The sequence below is a fragment of the Melopsittacus undulatus genome, chromosome 6 (assembly GCF_012275295.1).
Source record: "Melopsittacus undulatus isolate bMelUnd1 chromosome 6, bMelUnd1.mat.Z, whole genome shotgun sequence".
NCBI classification, from domain to species: domain Eukaryota; kingdom Metazoa; phylum Chordata; class Aves; order Psittaciformes; family Psittaculidae; genus Melopsittacus; species Melopsittacus undulatus.
This window is the reverse complement of record NC_047532.1, coordinates 78,546,642-78,568,300: the sequence shown is the minus strand read 5'-3', so window position 1 is coordinate 78,568,300 and position 21,659 is coordinate 78,546,642.

The following is a 21,659-nucleotide window of genomic DNA, read 5'->3' as shown; positions in this document are numbered from 1 at the left end:
TTCACTAGAACAATGACAACTGGGAACAACAGAATCAGATTTAGTTAGTTTGACTGTGTCTCTCCCAGACAGACACATGTATCGGTTCTATTTGGGAAGCTAGTAATCTCAGATCTAAGCCTTTCCTCTTTTGGCTGAGACACGGTACACTGTGTAAAATATTTCATTTTAAGTCAGGGTGCAGAAATGCAACTTCAAGTAGCTGAGAAGGAGGAGGAAGATGATTGAAAAAGCAGTGTCCCATAATGGAAAAGGAAATTGCAAGCCTGAAGCTTCCAGTTGTATTAGAAAGTAATTAAAATGCTTTTCCTGCATACATGTCAATGCAGTCCATTTTGATCAAGATTTAATCCTTGGACTGAACTTGCGATTCATATGATAATATTCATGATAATGTATTATCAGGAGCGGAGTACTAAACACTCTAATAAAAGAGTAAAAATTGTTGCTCCCTTCCTCTTCTGCAGTAAACAACTTCAGCCACAGAAAGCACATGTAGCTTTCCATAAGTCAAAAAATCATGGCTAGACTGAAGAAAATAATCAATTACATACATGGTGACTGCTATGACTGAATGACTTCAATATATAAAGGGTCTGGAAACAAAAGCTTTGCTGGTTGTGCTAAAATATTCATAGTGGTTATTTAAAACAAGGTAAACTCTCTAAGTCCTACCACTTTCAGGTTGGCACTTAGTACATTTTAGCTAGCTGTTTTAAGAGCAAGTTTCTACACTGGAAAGCACCTTCACATCTGCCTTCTTTTCTGATGATATTTATCCTCCTTTCTCTCTGCAGCTCATGCCAGACTCCAGTGGTGCAGAATGATTGGAAATCTTTTCTCCTCCTGTGAACAAGTGAACCATCCATCTTAAACAGCAAAGACTATCACCACTCCCTTCCAGCAAACTGAAACAGATAGGTACCAATTTAACATGTTCTGATCAAGACATTTAGCTGCAGATGAAGGGCAACATGCACATGGCTGGCTATGACTGTGGACCTACATTAACATGACATTGTGTAAATTAAAGCTAATCTGAATAGCCAGATGATCTAGTTTTTCCTTCTGGACAGTCAAAAAAATACATGAAATATCATTTTGGCTGAAAGCACAATTCAAAATGACAGCACTATGTAACTGTGTTGATAACATAGAATGATTACAAGTTATGCCTTTTAGATGCTCTTAAAGAGTTCATATAGATTTCAAGTGCCAGAGTCTACATCCACCCTGAAATTCTCCAGCAGGTGGTAACACTCCATACATAGTCCCTTATACAAAGACATTAATTTCAATACATGCAATGTATATAAACATATAATATATTCACATATAAAGATATTTGAGGAAAATTTTAAGATATTATTATATTGTACTTTACATATAGTTTATACTACAGACCGGTAAGGGACTTAAAATACTCTTAAAAATCATGAAATACTTGTATTTGCTCCTACACTGAAAGAAAAGAGGTAACAGAAACATAAATCTTGAAAGAATTAAAAAAAACTACTGGATGGAGCAAAGACCACTCAAAACTCTTTTAACACCTCTTTAAGCACTTTAGGATCTTCAGGCAACTCATCTGTCTGTGGTTTCCCTCTTAAAGTATTCTCAGTATTACACGAAAATCCTGTCATGAGTTTTGTGTAAGAAAGAAAAGAAATCAAACAAAACCCACCAAAGAAGAAACACTGCAGGGAGCAATATTTAACTGACCACGAAGCCTGTAATTCTGTGTATGTTCTTGTTACTTCTAGAGTGGCCACTACCAGTATGGCTCTGGACTAGTCCCCCAGCAGAGGCCTGTTCTCAGACTCTTTCTAGTACACAACATAAACACACAAACCAAAAACTTAAATGAGGCAAACATAAAAGATTCCCATGTGGTTACTGGTCAGCACTACATTACCAATGGTCTTTAATTACCATTTGATGTTTGTAAAACATGCTGTATTCCAAAGGATGCCAAAGCACTTTACCTCTACTGATATCACTTCAGCAATGAAACACAGCAGTTTAAACCAGCAAGTGCTCCACATTGCATAAAGCAGGGCATAAATGTAGCTGAACATGAAATGGTGACAGGATGATGGAACAGGACCCCTGCGAGCATATGCATACACTTTATTTTCTGTAAGAGAGTACATACATGCAGCCTTTATTCCAACTTCAGGTGATACACAAGATATGCTTAATTAGCAATTGTTCATACATTACTATTTTCTCTTGTGTGTGTAAACTGGGCACTTAAGCTAGATAACATAGATGCAAATTGCTTCACTCAAAATGCTTTACTTTTATGCCAATATGAAAAATGAACCATTTTTACTTTTCATTGTAAAGCAGGTGAAATTCTAGGGGTAAAGCTAACATTCCTACGCATATAAAATTCCTATGCAACTAGACTGAACAGCAAATGCCCTAAGGCACATTCCTATGCTAAACATGTGATTATATTATCTTTACAGCATCCCACTGCAACAGGCTTTCTCTGCTTAGTCCTGTCACTTTTGATGAAGATTATTTTTCTTCCTAATTTCCCCATGTTACACTACACCGTTGCACCTACCCACCTCACTTTCTTAAATGCTTTTCACAGCAAACCTCTCATTCTATTACTAACCATAATGAATTATTGCTAGGCAACCCTAAGTAACATGCTTCTTGCTGCATGGCACTATTTTCTATGCTTGGATGCCACAAAGCACATTTGCTATTTCCTTGGTTCTCCATGGCTAACACTAGCACAGTACTATGATCAACACATAGCACCTTGTTTATAATGTTGTGATGTGACAGAGAGCAAGTAGAATTATTATTCATTACATTTTTTACTACTGTTTTACACATCTTTACACACATCGACAGCCTTCTCTCTCTACCCACATCCCATGAACATAACATCTAGATTCTGACCACCAGGTCTGCACATACATTTTGAATATGCTCTCTGTCCTCTGCCAAGCACAGAGCTGAGGTAACATTCAGACCCTTCAGTAATTCACAGTTCTGAATCTGAAGCAAGGATAAAAGGTATGTGTGATGGAATTATCAAGACAAAGAAGCATCTTCCTTGCAAGCACTTACCTGGCATACTGAGCTGGCTGTGTGATGCAGTCACTGCCAAAAGAAGAAATTCCAGTGCTTGAAGTGGAAGAAAGCATGGCTAAAGTAACAGGCTGTTGACCTAAACATGTCATAGACAGACAGTGAAGCACTCTTTCTCACAAAGAAATTACAAGTGCTGGACTTGCCTCTAGCAGATTGAGTCCTAATCTGAATAAACCCCCTTAAGATTCATTAGAAATAAGCAATAACCATTTAGAAAGCCTTTACAGTAAAATAGCTTGAGGCATAACCTGTTCTCAATTCTGAAAATATCAAAGTGGGTTTTTAAAAAGGTTCCTCATTAGAAACCTCAACCCAACACACTGATTGTACCGATACCACACCACGATTTGTTTGTTACTATATGCTTTGTTGTCATTTGTCACTTTTAAAGAGAGACAAATGAACAGTGAGAACCAGCAAGTAATGAACAAATCATTAGAAGAGTCACACTAAGTGAGACCAAGATCAATCTAGCACATTATCCTGCTTCTTGTGGGGCCAATAGTGGATTCCTCTATTGGATTAGTGGATGTAGGGAATAATTTGCCAATCACTACCGACCTTACTGTTATCATTGTCTCTACATCTTTCTTAGGCATCTCTTTCCAGACTTACAAATTCTGGTTTAGGTAGCAATTTCTAAGGCAATTTTTCATTCTGGTCTTTTCTGTTTTCCTGTTTCAAGGATTCTTTCTTTATTGATCTGATTCCCTTTGGATCAGTCAGCTTTTGCAGCATCCTGCTATTTAAATGTTTAGAATGAACCACAACTTTACAAGACATGGGGACAAGTGTGTGGTGTGGGGGGGAGGGATTAGGAATGAGTAGAGCAAAACAGTGTAGAGGAAAGTAGGTCTTACCCAAATGGCAGCTGTGTGGACAGAGGGTGTCAGTTCATTCCTGGAAAGTGGAGTGAGGACAGACAAAACCATAAGCATTCACCAGGCTCTGTCCCCAGACACATCACAAAGTTTTCCTGAGAATTCACAAGCTCTGCTTTATAAAAAGCTGAGAGTGTTAAAGGTATTTTATTATATAGAAAAACTTATTTTACAGCTTACCATCCAGTTAACTAATTCAACAAGCTAATTATTTAAAGGAATACAATTTCAGTACTTATTTCTCTCTCCTGTATATAAATAATATGAAGTCTTTCTTGCTTTAGACTTGTAACATGGTTGTGACTTCTGGATGTTTTCATTATCAGGCTTCACTTTTTTAAACAGAATAACCTGTATTCTTGGCAGGAGTCATGAATTCCTATCTGATGGCAGAAAATATATTCTGCAGCACAGGTATAGGGATTCTCTTTTAAGAGCAAACCATTGTGAGGCTTCACAGGCTGGGACTATTGTACCTTTTGCTCAGTAGACAAATGCAGTATGTTGCTTTTCGCTCCTTATTTGAACTGACAGGGAAGAAAGCAAAGTGTTTGATTACTGTCCAGCAGACTGTTTTCTATCCCTGCTTTCCTATCACAAGATATCCTGTGGATCTGGCTTCAACTAATGTATGAATGAATGAATCTAGAAATACTTATTAAAATTTTACAATGTGAGTATAACATTCTAAAAAGGATGCGATTTCTAAGAGACAAACTAAGACTAGGTGAAAAGACTGGATGGAAGACCATAGAAATGGCTCAGAAATGATACAGAACCAATGTATTGTGCGAGAAAGGAAACTCAAAAATGGATAAAAACCCCTGAAAAAGAGTGTCTGAACAGGTGGGGAAAAGAGAATCTTCAAACTTCCTAGGTTAGATAGTGAAGGAAAAGCTTAGGGGATGCTGACTTCAGAGATCACAGAAAGAAACAGTGTTGTATATAATCTTTTAAAATGTCAGATAAGTCATTTTAAAGCTTAGAATGCTAGAATGTGCTGTTAAATGATGAAACTAAAGAGCAAAGTTCTGCTGAGCAACAGGAAAGGGGGGGTTTTGACTTTAATTCTTCCTTTTTAAAGATCTGTTCAACTAATCTCAACATTTCAGAGAGAAAACCTTCCTCACAACTGGTTAGTGACAAGGACTTAAAATCTGATAAAATGGGACTGTGTTTGCTAAGTCTGTTCCAAGTCTCAGATACAGTGAGCACCATACAAGTTAGCTAGTGCATCACTCAACTTTTCTCAGTGGTGAGTTAACCCTGCAGACCCTGAAAATCAGTATCAACATCTCAGCAACAGGTTGACAATATTGGACACACTGTTATGAAAAGGTAACATTGCTTACTTTATTGGTAGAAATAATAAAGGAAGAATTTAACAAAACTTGAGTATTAAATTGGACATTAAGTATTAAATTAAGTGAAGCTGAGCGTAAAAAAGTGCACATAAAATTATGGCAGGCTATTCATAAAATGTATTTGAGCTAAATGGAGGTTTTCCAGAAAACACCAAGCAACTCCTTGAAAACTGGTATTTTTGTAGACTTAGTGGTGTGTAGACAACTGCAGAGCAGGGGAAGAAAACACTGCTGCAACTTGCAATGGAGTGTAAATTTGAGATTACTACATTACTAATTACAAAAAGAGAGACTTCCTTTTTTAAAACTTCAAGTGGCAAAGTAAATGTTGCATTACCTATTCTCAATATATTACTTACCACCCAGAGCAGTGGGTGGTAAGTTTTTCCCATGAAAAAATTATACTGCCTGTAAAATTCACTGTTGTGTAATGTGTCTATATACACAAACCTTTACACAGGGTGGTTCTTCTCTGAAACACAGGCAATACAAGTGTCTCCTTGCAAAAATGGGTTGAACAAATGGCATGGATTTTGGGACAAACACACTTCATTAAACTGATATGAATGCATATCAGTTTAATAACCTTGCTATCTGCTCAGGGTACCCTGGTGAAGTTCCTTCTTGCAGAAAGGGTAATATATTTACAACCTAGAAAAGATAGATCTGTATTAAGAACTACTCTTTTTATTTGTAACTTAATTCCCATGAGCACTGACAAGAGATGGTCTCAGAAACCTCTAAGCTCTGAGGGCAGAATGATCTACTGATAAGTAAAAACGCACTGATTTACACTATATAAAAAACTGCTGAGATAGTAGATAATGCTCTGCAACAGAGGCTGAGACTTTGGTGGGTTTAGTTTAAAAATGCCACAGAGTGATTTTAAGTACATCAAGGATGTTTACAAATTCTGCAATTTTGTATTTTTAAACTGTTTTCGTAGGTCTCAAAGGCTCAAGTCTCTTTAATTTTGAGGATTACTTTTTATAAGGATATGATCTACTTACATACAATTTTTCATAGAAGACTACAAAATCCTCTCTTAAGCCTTTCCTACTGAATTTACTTTAAATGCAAAAAATACAGGTGGTCTTCAATCTGGCCTGTCAGATCAACAGCAGGAGACCAATGCTATGATGGAAACAGTTGAACAATGATAAATATCTCTAGCCACTGCAAGACTGAAAATAGTCACCCCTGGTGAACAAAATTATTTGGAGTGTGGTCCTCCATGATTAGTAGAGATCATCTCCCATTGTGCTATAAATCTTTCAAAATGGATTGACACCACTTATTCCTGTTCAGAAAACATTATCACTATCACATTATATGATGCTTATAAAAGGGTATATACACTAAAGACTATCAAAACAGCAACCTGCAAATACAGACCAAATGTCAGAATGGATATGATTAATTATTATGCAAGAGTAATACAGTGGGTTTGAAAATGAGCCAAGGATAATCATGTCCTTTTCAAAAAGCAAGGTTAAACATTAAAAGGGAACCCCAAAATAGAGTCTTTGACACACACAAAATCATTAGCAAGTGTATCTAGATACTATATTGGTAAATGGAGGGAAAAAAAAGCACTACTGCTTCTAAATTCATTGCAGCTTCCCTGCAAATTCTCATGGAAGAACTCAGCAGTTTCAAAAAGACTTGAGCCAATTAATTTGATTTTAGACCATGTTCTCGAAGGAATCAAGGTTTTCTAAACCAGAACTCAAGAGAGTGCACATCTATAGGCTCAAACACTGCCGTCCACAACACTGTAAAATAAAATTACTTCATCAGTAAAGACAGAATATAGAAAGCAAAATTAAAAGGTCTCAGATCAATGGGGCTGAAAACAGCACTGGCAGAAGGAAGTTTCTTTCATGAGAGATCGTCTCCTTCCTTCGTGTATTGGGTCTCCATGGCAAGGATTTGGTAGCAGGGTGTTTACAGGGGCAGCTTCTGCAAGAAGCTGCTAGAAGCTTCCCCTGTGACTGACAAAGGCAATGCCGAATGGCTCCAGGACGGACCCACAGGTGGACAAAGCGAGGCCATCAGTGACAGTGGCACAACCTCTGGGATAATGTATTTAAGAAGGTGGAAAAGCTGCCCCATGGAGAAAGGAGCCCACACTGCAGCAGGCTCGCTATACAGCTGGTGACCCCACAGGGGACCCACACTGGAGGAGCCTGTTCCTGAAGGAACAGGAAGGAACCCACGCTGGGACAGTTCATGAAGTACTGCAGCCTGTGGGAAGGACTCATGCTGGAGAAGTCCATAGAGGACTGTCACCTATGGAGAGACCACACACTGGAGCTGGAGCAGAACATGGGGAGTTCTCTCCCTGAGGAGGAAGGAGTGGCAGAGACAACATGTGATAAACTGACCACAACCCCATTCCTCATCCCGCTGCACCATGTGTCCAGATGATGTAGAATTTGGGAGTGAAGTTAAGCCCATGAGAGGCTGGAGGAAGGCATTTTAAGATTTATTTTCCATTTCTCATTATCCTGCCCTGATTTGATTAGTAGTAAATTTATTTTCCACAAGCCAAGACTCTTTTGCCCATGTGGGAACTGGTGAAGGATCCCTCCCTATTCTTATCTTGGCCCATAAGCTTTCTGCTATGCTTTTGCTTTCCTATACAGCTACGGAGGGGTAGTGGTAGAGCAACTTTTGTGTCCAGATACAGTCAACCCACCACACTTCATTTTTCCTCTTAGTTTGATTTCTTATAAAGTATCTGACATCAGATTTTGACAGGAAATTGCTTAAGAAATGACCATTGTTGAAGTACCAGAAAGTATAAGGGAAAATACTGCAAAAGTATTATTATAAATAATAATATATAATTATTATAAAAGTATTATTTTCCAGGTTGGACAGAGTCTAGGGTGACATGGTTTAGTGGGAGGTATCCCTGCCCATGGCAGGGGGGGTTGGAACTAGATGATCCTAAGGTCCTTTCCAACCCTAACTATTCTATGATTCTATGATTCTGTTTTTTGCATGATAACCCAAAAGGCCTTTGATATATTCAAAACATACATAAACATGCTGTGTGTCTCAAACATGAGAAACATTCTCAGGTAGTATAACAGTAAGCTGCTTATTCTACAAAAGAAAGATGTATACATAAAACTCCTAAAGAATTTTGAACACACATTACTTTAGGGCATGATGTCAATGGAAGATGACAGGCTCCTTTCTCAAGACTTGCATATTGTGCACAAGGACATAGTAAAAAACATTTCTGACTTTGCCATTTGATTGTTAGGTTTTTTGTTAGTTTGGTTTGGGTTTTTTAAAACACGTCTCATCCCTTTTGTTCTTTAGCACATGATTATAAAATGGTTTAGTCTATTCTGTATTACAGATCTAATGACTTCAGACTGCAAAAGAGGGGATAACATTTCCTAGTCAGGTACACTTATGCAAATAAAACCGCACATTATTAAGCATTTTAGAATTTAGGATTAAAAAACTGTAACTCAGCCAGCATAGCTAAGCAAAGCAACATGACTAGCTCCAAGTTTGTGGACTCATTTTGAGTCCCTGCACAAAGCCCGTTATTATTGCAGCATTTGCCCTCCATGAACACATGGCAGGAAACACTGAAATGCATTTTTCTATTGTACAGTTTATAAGGCAGTACATTCCCTGCCCATGGCAGGGGGGTTGGAACTAGATGATCTTAAGGTCGTTTCCAGCCCTGACTATTCTATGATTCTATGATTCACAGTAACTGTGACAGCATCACTTGCAGTTCAATGGGTTAACTTTTTCCATGTTTATTTTTCTTACTTCTAATTAGTTTCCAGGTTACAGACAAATACAAATGCTGCCTTGAAAGTTTGTCAACATTTCAGAGTAACTGTATAAGCAAATGTCTGATATCTCAGAAATCCTCAGCTTTCTCTATATAAGCACCTTCTCCTCAACAGAAAATCAACCTAAGTATTTAAATACCTGTCCAGTTCTTAAGCAAGGTTGTTACTCTGTTTGCACCTGTACAGAGTATTTCTTAATTTATAAATACAATAATGTCACAAGCTCAAGTTTTGCTTAAAAAGAAAGCTCAAGACCAAGCAACCACTATCACAATCATACCATGCCTTTCTTACCACTAGGTCTTTGTAGTTGTAATGGTGGACAAAAGACTTTCCTACAATGTTTTTAAAACTGCTGGTAAAATAATAAAACAGTATCATGCCATCGGAGACCATTAGTTTCACATCATAAGCAGAACTTTTCCTAAAGCTCCCAAATCCTGGAAGGTATTAAATTCTCAAACAGGATTTAACAGCAAAAACAATTTCTTCCAGACTCCCCACCACTGCAACATGCACATGCATAATTCTTACCATTACAGCCTCTCCTATTAATCCTAACATTATAATTCAGCACTTCCACCTGAACCGCTAAGCTGAGGTACAAATTGGAAAATTTTCCAGCATTTTTCTTATAAAAGCTTACAAAAACAGGAATCAGAAGTCTGATTGCATAGTGTTCCCCACAATCAGGTGCTATGCTGGAAAGCCTCTCAGCCACTCTTGGAAATCTGAATTAAAACATAGCTTCATTATCTGAGTTATGATTGTTCTGTGACCTATCCAAAACAGCTTATCTTGGTAACTTCTGAGTTATTACAGTCCGTTCTATTTGGTTATATGGCTTCTTTGCCTGGTTCCTGACAAGCACCGCAAAACTGCAAGAACTGGAAACAGAATATTTTCCTTGTAGAAATACACTCTCCAGATATCTAACAAATTCTTTTCAACCAGACTATGAAAACTCAAAACCAATTATTAACATAAGTATCAAATACAAACCCTCAGAATCTGGGAACACACTGGCTGCTGTCATTGCGACAGGATAAAATGACGGGTGTTCAACAACTTTGCAAATAGGAAAAAGAGAACTGATCTTTTTGTGATGGATACCTTTACAAAATGTTGTGTTGGGTTTCAGCAGAATATATATTTGAAAATCTAAAGTTATTTTTATGTGGTAAAACGGAGACCTTATTCCTCTATTCAGACACTATGAAAACTGAGCATCTGTAATCTGGATGCCCATCTTCTCTCTCTAATTCACTAGTCTGGATTGCATTCATGGGAAAAAAAGATTTTACAAGACAAAAATATTTCTTAGAGAAAATTACACTGTTTTACTGACTTTCAAGGGAAATTGGTCATGTATGAGGAGAATACTGACATTTATCACAAGTTGAATCAGATTCAACTCAAATACACATTTATCATTAAAATGATAAATAGAAGTTTACAAACAGAGAAGATTATATTCTGCTTTTTATCCCCATCATTTTTAATGTTTTTTATATAATCACTTTCTTGATTATTTGGGCCATTTAAGCAGCAAAGCTGGCTTGTAAATTCTACAATATAAACAAGGTTCTCAGCAGAAGCTGATATTGAACACGAAAGAAGTGTAAGAAATGTAGTACTGGAAAATAAAACATGCTTCAGTGAAACAATCAGTAACTGAATGCTACTTTTTGTCAAGTAACATCATTACACTCTTTTCATCATTTTTCTTTTATGCACCTTTTTATACAAATATGCACTAAATTACCTCGCAAAAAAAATATATCACATATTTTTATAATTTTGGGATGTATTTTAATTTTTCAATTGTTTTATTGTTATCCACTTATAATTCAGTCTGCAAAAGAACCGAGACAGAAATGCTACCGCCTACAACTCTTTCATCTCCCTTCCTTAAATCCCTATCAGACGTGAGCTCTTGTCAATGTTGCTACTATAACTGCTCATCTACAGGTGCCCTCACCTTTGTCTATTCAATGACTCAGCTTTGAAAAGCAGGAAAAAAAGAAAAAGCAACTGAGCTTTACTTGCAGACAGCAACCACTGACTTGATGTTTCCCATCAATACAACTGGTCATACCACATTGGCCTCCATCTCTTTTAGATCCGCACTTCCAATGTTACTTGCTTTGCTCATTCAGACTGAAGACAATCAAGAAAATAATGTGTTTGTTTCCATATATTTGGAAAGCAGTTAGAACAACATTGGCATTATAATTCTGAATTTCTTTTGTTCCTTACCTGGGTAAGTGGGTTGGATATAATGTCAAACACAGCTTTAATATCCATTGTACATCTATCTACTATATTGTCATTGTTTAATACAGGTATTGCATTTTTTAATAATAAAATGGAAATAAGATATTTTTTTTGCTAACACATTCTTGAAGTATACTTTTTGACTACAGAAACAACGTTCACATACCTACTAGTCCTGTGGCATGAACTTTCATCCCAGGGACAGCAAAGGGCATGCTGAGACACCTGCAAAGATTATTTCTTGACCAGCTTTGATTTTGGCCACACAATTACATCGAATTATGGGGATCAGTGCAAACTGAATGACTGTTTTCTCCCACCTTGCACACTCAAATCTTCTTAAATGAGATGGAATTAAGACACAGCAAAGACACACTTGGATGTTAGAGAATAAAGAACTTGAACAGATCACAATTTAGATATAACTCAAGACAGATTCCAAAAGGGCTCAGAAATGTAGTAAACCTCAAGAATTGTTTTCATGTTCTCGAAACAGTTATAAATTACTATTATCCATTTATGTATTTGTGAAATATAATGTAACTGTCAACTTAAATTCATGCAACAAAGTGAAGACATACATGCAGTCACCTTAACCAGGTTCACTTGAATCTAGTGTGGATGGTGCTGAACAGCCCAGCTTCAAAAAACTGAGGACAAGTTTAACTTTTATCCTACTTGGGAGGTTTTTTCACCAGTTTTTCAACCTTGCTACAGAACTGAAAGACAGACTTCTAACATGTCATAGCTAAATGGCACAGTGAAATTCCACAACACCAGCTGAACCTCGTTCTAATCCTAGACCTTAATACTCTATAAGATTATTACTAATGTATATCAGCATGTATGTAAAAATACTAATATAGTATCTCAGCTGATAATTGTCATTGCCTTACCCATACTGTAGTGAAGACTCAATATTTCACAAATATAAGCATTCCACTAAATTAGACCTTAAAAAGTTATTTTTTTTGCTGTTCTATAAATAGAATAAATTTGTACTGCTTGCAATAATATCTATACTGACATAATTTATATACACAAAGGAAATATTGATTTAAAACACAAACAAACAAACAACAACCAAGAAACCAAAAAACCTCACCCCAAAAACCCCAACAAATCCCCAAGCAAACCACTATCTTCTGTTAGTGTCTATGCTTAAAATTAAGATATAATTTCTGGAAGCTCTGCTCACTAGAACTGACAGATGCTCCATGGAAAATTGCCATTAATGATTAACACATAATGAAGAATCAACCTGCTGGAGCACCTGAGATAAATTTAGTTTTTTCAATGCATTATTATTCCACTTGAGTGAGATAATAGATTATCATTTTAGAGAAACTGACATATGGAACATTTATGAGACTTCGCAAAAATCATTTGAAACCCTTTACTTAAAACATTTATCACATACTCTTGGTAGAGAAGGGAAAGGACTTTGACAGGAGACTTCGATGGGCCAATTTTCTTAACAGAAGATTGGAAGACTTTTATCTCAAAGCAACTTCAGCTACAAAGTCAAAATTCAGTGTCCAGCTCATGCCTGGCCAAACTGTCAGATTTCAGGAGCTACTCTTGTTCTTCAATTTCAGCTCATTCTCACACTGCTAATTTAATCACCTAATTCAGAATCTGTACCCAAATCTTTCTCCTAGTCTCCTAAGGCAAAGGAGGACACAAACTCAGTTCTCATCCCTGCAAAAGAGGGAGCCACCAGCTCAAGTCAGAGAAGTGAATGTTATGGGAAGTGAAGAGAACTTCTATGTCTGTCAAGGAGAGGCCTGGGCCAGGAGGAATATAAAATTGACAGTATGTGAGGATTTTTTATTGGAAGATACAAAATCTTCACCCACTGTATCTTTATGTCCACAACATATCAGTAAAGTGGTTTTGATTTCTTAACTGCTCTGCCTCAGCCATTCTCTCCTCCAGAGGATGAACCTCTTCCATTAGTGCCTGCAGCATATTTGACCTCTGGGCAAATCCCACTCTGCTGCTGGATATCTTCCAGCACCTTAAACTGAAATCTGTTACATTTTGGAAGGATATGCTAGTGTACTTTATCCTTTGATTAAATAGGTAAGATTACATTCCTATTACTGTTCTCTAGTCTTATTTAACTTAGTTAGCAATGGGTGTGATCACCACACAAGTGTGTTTAAAAACAGAGATAAATCAAGATAAATCAAAGTCTACATTTTGACCTGTGGTGATTCCTGACAACTCCTGCACACACTGCCTCTGCTTTTGCTCATGATCAGACTCAAAGCCATGTCTAATGGGGCAATTATCCTATTTCTGAAGTACCCAAGTATCCTAATTTTGAAGCAACACAATTTCTTAAGTAGTTATTTTCTAAAAGAGCTTTCCAATGCAAAAATTTCCTCCCGTGGTAGACACATAATGCCTTATCACTGACAGGTTTTACACACACATATATATATTATATATATATGTCTATATCTACCTATTTATCTACTTATATATATATAAAGTACTATTACCTTCAATGATGTGCAGTGATCAGCATAGACTTGTGTTCAGAGATTGAGTCAGGTCTCCTGCAGGGAAACCTTTGTACTATGGAGGCGCCCCGAGGCCAAGCAGTATTCAGTGGCATATCGTTGCTTTAGCTCCAGTCTGAACCACTGCCCATCTTGATTTCTGCTTCCATCAAAGACAATTCCTGATTCTTTCCTGTCTGGTCAATTCTGAATCCCAGTTCTTGCTCCTGCCTCCAGGTACAGCTTCCCACATTCTTGCTCGCAGCATCCTTAAATGAATAGATAGAACAGCTGAAGAAATATCTGCAGATAAAAAACAAACCTAAAAAGAATATTTCAGCCACATGAGCACAAAAGCTTTATTGCAAAACTGAGGGTATTTTAATATAATTCAATGTTTAGATACTGTATTTAGAAAGGCTGAAAGAAAATATTTCCACCACATTTATAAGGAGTTATATAAAAGTCTTGAATTCCATTAGGGCACAATACTTATTTCTAGAGCATGGACTCTCCAAATTTTACAGGGTTTTAATAATTTCTTACTGAATTAGTTGTAAAATATCAAAACAAGAACATGTCCCATCCCACCAAGGTGAATAAAGTATCATTGCAGAAAAGAACTAATTATTTCACAAACAAAACCCTTTCTACAACCCCTCACTGCCCCAGAATTTACAACATCCAGCAAAAAGTTTCCAAAATTTAGGCAAATTTATGAGACATAAAAGGCTTGGCCTCACCTAAAGAAGGATGCAAACCCTAACAGTCCCCCTCTCACCAAACAAAAAGGAGGCAGCTTTTAGGTAAACCTCGCAGTTTTCTGAGATAGAAAGAGGATATTGTGTCCCATATAAATTCAGTCTTGAGTGCCCATGCTTATTGTTTATCCGCATGGATATGACTGTATCTACACTATTATAATTGGCTAAGAGTATTACAGCACATTTTAAGAAATTCCTTGATGGTTCTGATTCTCCATGTGTTAGGTAAGGCCACATGGTGGGTTTGGTGTGTGTAAACCTCCCATGAAAAGGAAGCTGAACTGAAATCCCCCATTCATGGGCTCTGTAGAAACATATAGATCACATCAGTACCCCAAGCTATTAATTTCCAAGGGCGCAGAACTTCACATACCAACTTCTATAAATCTTTTCCTCACCCTCCCTCCTGCTTTAGAAAGAAGTTCTGACCAAACCTTTGTTTGCTCCAAGAAAAGGAAGTGGCCACACAGTTATCTGCAAAATGGTTCCAGGTGCAACAAGTCTGACCTGCTGCAATCTGTTCAGAGTTTCTCCACTTCCAAATGTCTCACTTGTTACTTATACTGGGTGATGGAGCCATTCTAAATTTGGCTGTAATACAAGAAAGCTTTCAGACATACTGGGAGAAAGACTTCAAAGGAAACTGGAAACCACACTTTCAATTCTTTAACTGCTAACCTATATTTTTAGGACTTCAGTATTTCTCTGTACAAGGTACAGCAGTCTATACAATCATTTGTAAAAACCACACAGTACAGTAAAGCTCTGAAGGAAAAAAACCTTTGCTAATGAAGTCACAACTGCAAGACTGAAAAGTACAAGCAGGCAATGAAAGCTACATGAGCTCACTGCATGAACAAATGAAATCCTAGCACACAGGATTATGTTCTTAGCTCTTGCCTTTCTGGCCCTGTATCCATACTCACCTTAAGGTGCAAATGCACATCTGTTGGGTATTTAGTTGCATTACAAGGACACTAAAAGATAGGAAAGCAAGCTAAATATTCTAAATACCTGATGGACTTACAGACTTTAAAGTGACAGAAGTGATAAAAAAAAATCTCTGGAAAACACTCTTACTAAATTAAGGTACAACTAAATGCGTATGCATGTCTATCTAACTAAAAGGTGAATACAGGAGGCAAAATACAATAGCAGCTTTCAGTTAAGTCTAACTAAATTTCATTAAAATCCTTAAAAGTATTTGCACATGTATTTTCTTAATGGAAGTGAAGAAATGCTCCAGTACATTTAGTTTCTCTTAGTCCTTGCATAAAAAGTGCCAAGAATAACTTGGAGATTTGCGTGCAGGCCAGTAACAGCCTAATTTGAACTATGTCTCCTATTTCACTGAAGTGAAAATGTCTTCTCTGTGATCCACTCAGACATTCAGAAATTAGGGTGGGGGGAATAAATAAATAGTATCATTTAAGCTAAAGCATTTTTCCATATCAAAGCAGAAGAAAAATGGAATCCTGGCTTACCAGACACATATTTGCATATCAAAATGTGGGCTCCTGTGTTTTGTGAATACTGCTGTATTTCAGAAACTCTGACTTCCTGTTCTGAGCAGCAGTGGGATCCTTACATACACACTGTGACTTAGTCTGGTCACATGCTAGGACAGAAGTTGACCCTTTGGAAAGATGATGCCGGAATATTTGTGACGAAGCCACTGTGGATCACCCAAGTTGGCTGTTTCCCACACAGAGGTAGGTTTGATAGAAACTGAAGATTAATCTGTCCAGAAATGAAGCTGGTCCTACAAGACTGGGCAGTGGGGCAGTCTACAGCTCCTTCAGCTCAACACATCAAATAAAACAGGCCAGGTGGAGCTGCTTCTTCTTCTGGCTTTTTTCATGGAACAGAGCAGGAATTGTCTTGTTTTACCTTTAAATTAAAAGGAAAATTATATAGCAGAGCTTTATAAAGAGTGATGACTGCTCTCCATAAACCCACACAACCCCAAAAAAACAACCCCAAAACCAACCTCAAGAATAGCTCCAGTTCTTGAAACACTTTGTCTGAGAAACCAACTACGCAAGAAAAGTGCCTGCCTCTGAGAATATTTATATGACAGTCAGAAGTAAAAACAGAAATCAGGTGCTGCACAAATACATATTGACTAGGAGCAAAGGTGGACAAAGCAAACCAGTCCCATCTTTCATTGGTTAGAAAGATGCAAAACTGGCCCAACAAAATTTCACTCATTTGTCAAATTGACAGAATTCAGTTAATGGAAAAATCACACACACATACAAAAAGTCAGGGTTATTCTTTTTCAGAACACTAAAATAAAGATAGAATACACTTCAAATATGTTATGGAGTACAATATCTACACTTTTTAGTGTGAAACTATATCTTTTTATGAATGTCACCTATATCTTTTAGGCAAAAAAAAATAAAAATTAACCACTAAGCATCTGAAAATGTGAGTTTTTTCCCATAAATGAAATACATGATTAATGCAGTTGGTTTTAGCATAAATTGGAAGTTCAGTAGTCCATTTCCTCATTATAGGTGGTTTGGTTTCACAAAGAAGCATATTTATTCAGCAGGGAGGACAGACTAAATTCATGACAGAAATACTGGGAAAAATCCCACTTTGCACCTCAAAAAAGCCTGGTGACACTGGTTACTTCACAGCTTGTGCTGAACAGATAGATTAACATGGCATTGACAACTTCATCTCCCCTTCAAAGACAGGCACATGCACAGCTGAGTATGTCTCCATGCACATTTGATTCATAGCTCAGTAACTCCTGGCTCAGAGGCTCTCTACATGTTCCAGGATGCCCTGAGTCTTGAGATGGAACTGCCTGATACTCACAAGGGTCTTGAATTCCTAAACAGAACTTACTCTGTGTCTCTAATTCTACCCTGTACTCCAGAAAAATACTTCAAGCTGAACATGGTTGGCCACTATCAGGAAACAACTGGTTTCTCCCCCAACCTTGACTCAATACCCCACAGGCAGGGCAAGATGAGCAAGACCTTCCTGCTTACTGCCCAGGCACACCTTTTAAAAAATGATTATACACATATACATAGAGAAACATTTCTGAGTAATCAGCTCGACTGACTTTCACACAGCTCATAAACTATCCTGATACTAAGCATTTGAATATGAACATATATTTATAGCCATTTTTCACATGCAAATACCTTCCCCATTTTGGATGGATGCCTGAGAGATTTATCCTTTGATATGTCCTACAGTAGCAAAATTCAATAAAGTAACAACCCAAGCATGTTTTTCATTCCAGGAAATGTCTGCTGTGGATGACTCTTTCTTTCCTTTCCTGCTTTTTCTACTGAATACCCCTCCACAGTAACTAAAAGCCACATACCTCTGGGTATGATGCTGAAGCTTTGGCTTTGTGTTGCCTCATTTTTATCAGGCTAATTTGCCTTCTCAGAATGACTTTGTGCATTCTACAATACCTATGAAGGCTAAGAACGAACTGTAAAGATCAGACAGTTTGTAGCTTTTCTGTGTGCTTATTAGGCACAGCGAGTTTGATCTAAATGAGTTCTGCATTCTCCCTTTATTTTTCTGCCAATAATCTCTCCTACTTGCATGTAATTCACAGATGAAAAGAAAAAGCCTAACAAAAGAAAAAGTGTTAAATCATTGCTCTGTTTTAGATTCTCAATCCCTTGAGTGGTTGCCAACCCACAAGTGCTTCTTTATTCCTTTTATTCCAATTACAGTTTAACCATCAAATAAAATAACCAGCAAAGGAAGTAAGTTATGCAATATATGGCATTCCCCTGGAAATATTAAGTAGCTTTTACAATAGGTTATTTGGCAATGTTGAGACACAGATAGAAGCAATTAACATCAAATTGTTACTTTTCTCCAAAGAAAAACATTTGTTTAATACCACCGTTCAAATGAAAAGAGAAATTTAATTACAAGTGTTTTATAACTGCCTGTCCAGATTAACAAAAAGCACAGACATATCTCTCTGGAGTCCTATTCGGCATTAATGTGGTACGTAGATAAGCTGGCTGAAGAGCATGATGCCGTTACCTTTCTCACATTCCATAAAAATACTATCACCAAAGACTTTAACCTCTGTCAACTATGAGCACTTATTTTTAAACAAACACTCAACTATCTGAAGATAAGCAAATTAACATCTTTATTTTCCCATCTTCTATATTTAAGCTGCAAATTTACTATGCACTTGGTCTCCAATAGGCTTCATTGCAGTTTTCTATAATTTATTGCCAAATGTGAATTAAGACTGTTTGAAGTGGGATTTTCAAGACAAGGCCAGCAAATCAGGACTGCTACCAAAAATCTCTGAAATGCATGGTAGCAGTAACAGTAAACTCTGTCTTATTCTGCAATAAAAAAGACAGCCCAACCACATTCTGCCTAACAAAGTCATCCCTGATCACAGGAGCATTGGCAGTTGCCCACTGTTGGACAAGAACTGTCATACTGGCAAAGAATTATGCACATGTGCATTAACTGGCACCTTCTTTCTTCACTGTTGAAACAGCCAAGTTACATTCAATGCAATCTCAGAAGTGCTGAGGGGAGTTTGTGGTCTACTGACAACTAAGGTCACTTGTGATGAGCTAATTATATTCTATTAGTCGTGTTAGCTAAATAGCTGTTCATAGTCTTTCAAAGATGATCCGTTGCTTAAAGGAAACCATTCATCTGGTTTAAGTTCAGTGCAACCCTCAGGGTTAAGCCTGCAGGTGTGGGACCTTGTCATGTGAAGAGCAGCATCACTGACAGTGGACATCTTGCAGCAGTACAGGGATTATAGGATCTCTTAAAACATTTCTTAACATTATGAACACTAACACTACAGGTGTGACAGTAGCTATTCCTCCCCTTTCTGCTTCTCATTTTGCACTTGCTGTCATTTATTTGTATTTACAGAAAGCAGGTAATTAATTCAGAGTGCATGCTCATTGTAGGGCTGCATTGTAGGGCTGTATTTTCTTACACACCAAATAACAAAATACAGACGGGTTGAAAAACTACAAAGGGAGAAAAAACAAACAGAAATACATTATGAATCTTAATATTCTTGTGCACTGGGAGAACAAAGAATGAAAGTTGATTTAATGTAAGGAATGGGATTTCTATAGACAATTCAGAGCCATCAAATACACAAAGGTCTCTTTCAATGAGAGTACTGGAGTATTCATTCCAGGGCTCAATAAATCCAACTCTTACTGTACTTGAAAATTTGATTGAAGCCGGCAGCTTATTGCCATTAGATAATATAATACAGGAAAAAAAAAAACCCAAAAAACAACCAGGAACACATTAAAAGAGCTGGTTCAGTTACAACTGCAGCTGCTTCCTGTAAATTCCATCTTTTGAATAATAAAATTATTGAGCAATTAAAAGCGATTGCTACTTCTGTTTTCCTACTGATAAACATTATAAAAACCCTCAGAACTACTGCTTTTTTCTGTTTATAGCAAAGCTCATCATCATCATCATCCAGCAAACTGTTTTGTGTAGGTCACACTGGATTTGCAATTGTAAGCTTAAAAAAGGAGCTGCAATGGGACTGGCTGATTTCTGGTTGTTTCTAAAGACCAAATAATCCACACTGCTAAGCCGCACTATCACAAATGCGCTACGTTATTGAGTAAGTTTGCAATACATTGCATGGCATATGTTTTTAGTGACATCTGTTGTCAAATTACGGTGCCAAATTCAATACATATTTGCATATGCTTAGCCCAGACTACTATACTGAATTGTAGGCTTCTGGGCCAAATGTTTCACTTTGAACAAAACAGGCATTATTTTATAATCTTGAGCTGCAGTGCTGAACTTACCTTGCCTGTAAACACTATACTGTGAAGCCCTGCAGCCTACTACATATAGTACTGCTATTGCTAGTTACTGGCCACAGGCTTTTTCACCAACTTTCTAAGGCCACAGGCATCAGGCTTGTCAGCCTTTATTTAAACTCCTCTTGGCCAGCTTGAAGCTCAGTTTTCAGCTTGCTCAGTTGTACAGGAATTTTTCCCTGATGACCAGCTGGCTTTGTACTAGCAACAGGAGTGGGGCTGTGGGCCCTGGGGACTCATATGCCAGGTGCCAGCAGCTGGGGAGACGAGGGTTGCAGAGGTTGGTCAAGGCAGTCCTAACTAATGCCAGCGACTGCAGACATGCATACCATATATATACACACACATATATATACACACATATACTAACAGGGTTTCAGTATGATCATCCAGCAACCAGAACAGGATGAGGCTTTTTGATCCTATTTGTGTCTGCTGTGTGCAGCTGTTTGGAAAGCCATGTGTGTGCACCCACTGCAAATACGTTGTCCAGCCTCGCTACTGGCTGCACTTGGGAACAGAGAGCTAAGCCCATCTCATCTCCATCGGCTTGCCATATCCTTGACCATTACTCAGTGAGTAATTAGTTTCAGGCTCTTTTCATGTTTACTTGTTCAACTAACACCTTCTGCACTCAAACAAATATATATTACAGGAAGTTCTGAAGTTCTGTCTTTTATACATATATTATGTCCTGCTGTGCCGGTTCCAAATGTCTGTACTGCAATAGAACAGGACAGTATTTTCACAGGCCAGCTGGTAATTGTATGACTCATCTGACAGAAACTCACGCAAGGTAATGGTGATCAGCTATCATCATTTCAGTAACAAGACCACTTCATCAGCCATAGACTCCATCAGAGTGTATGTGATAGATTTTGTCACCTGCAGCAGGATGAAAGGTAATGTAAAATTTATTAGTACTAGATAAAAATAGAAAATCTTTGGATACAAGCTGCAGTGTGTACGGCATAGAAAAGACTTGCTTTCCCCTTCAACTCCAGATGGTAACACATACTTGAGATTTTCAACAACATTTTCACCCCCTTAGTATGGCAACTGTGTAATTTTTCAAA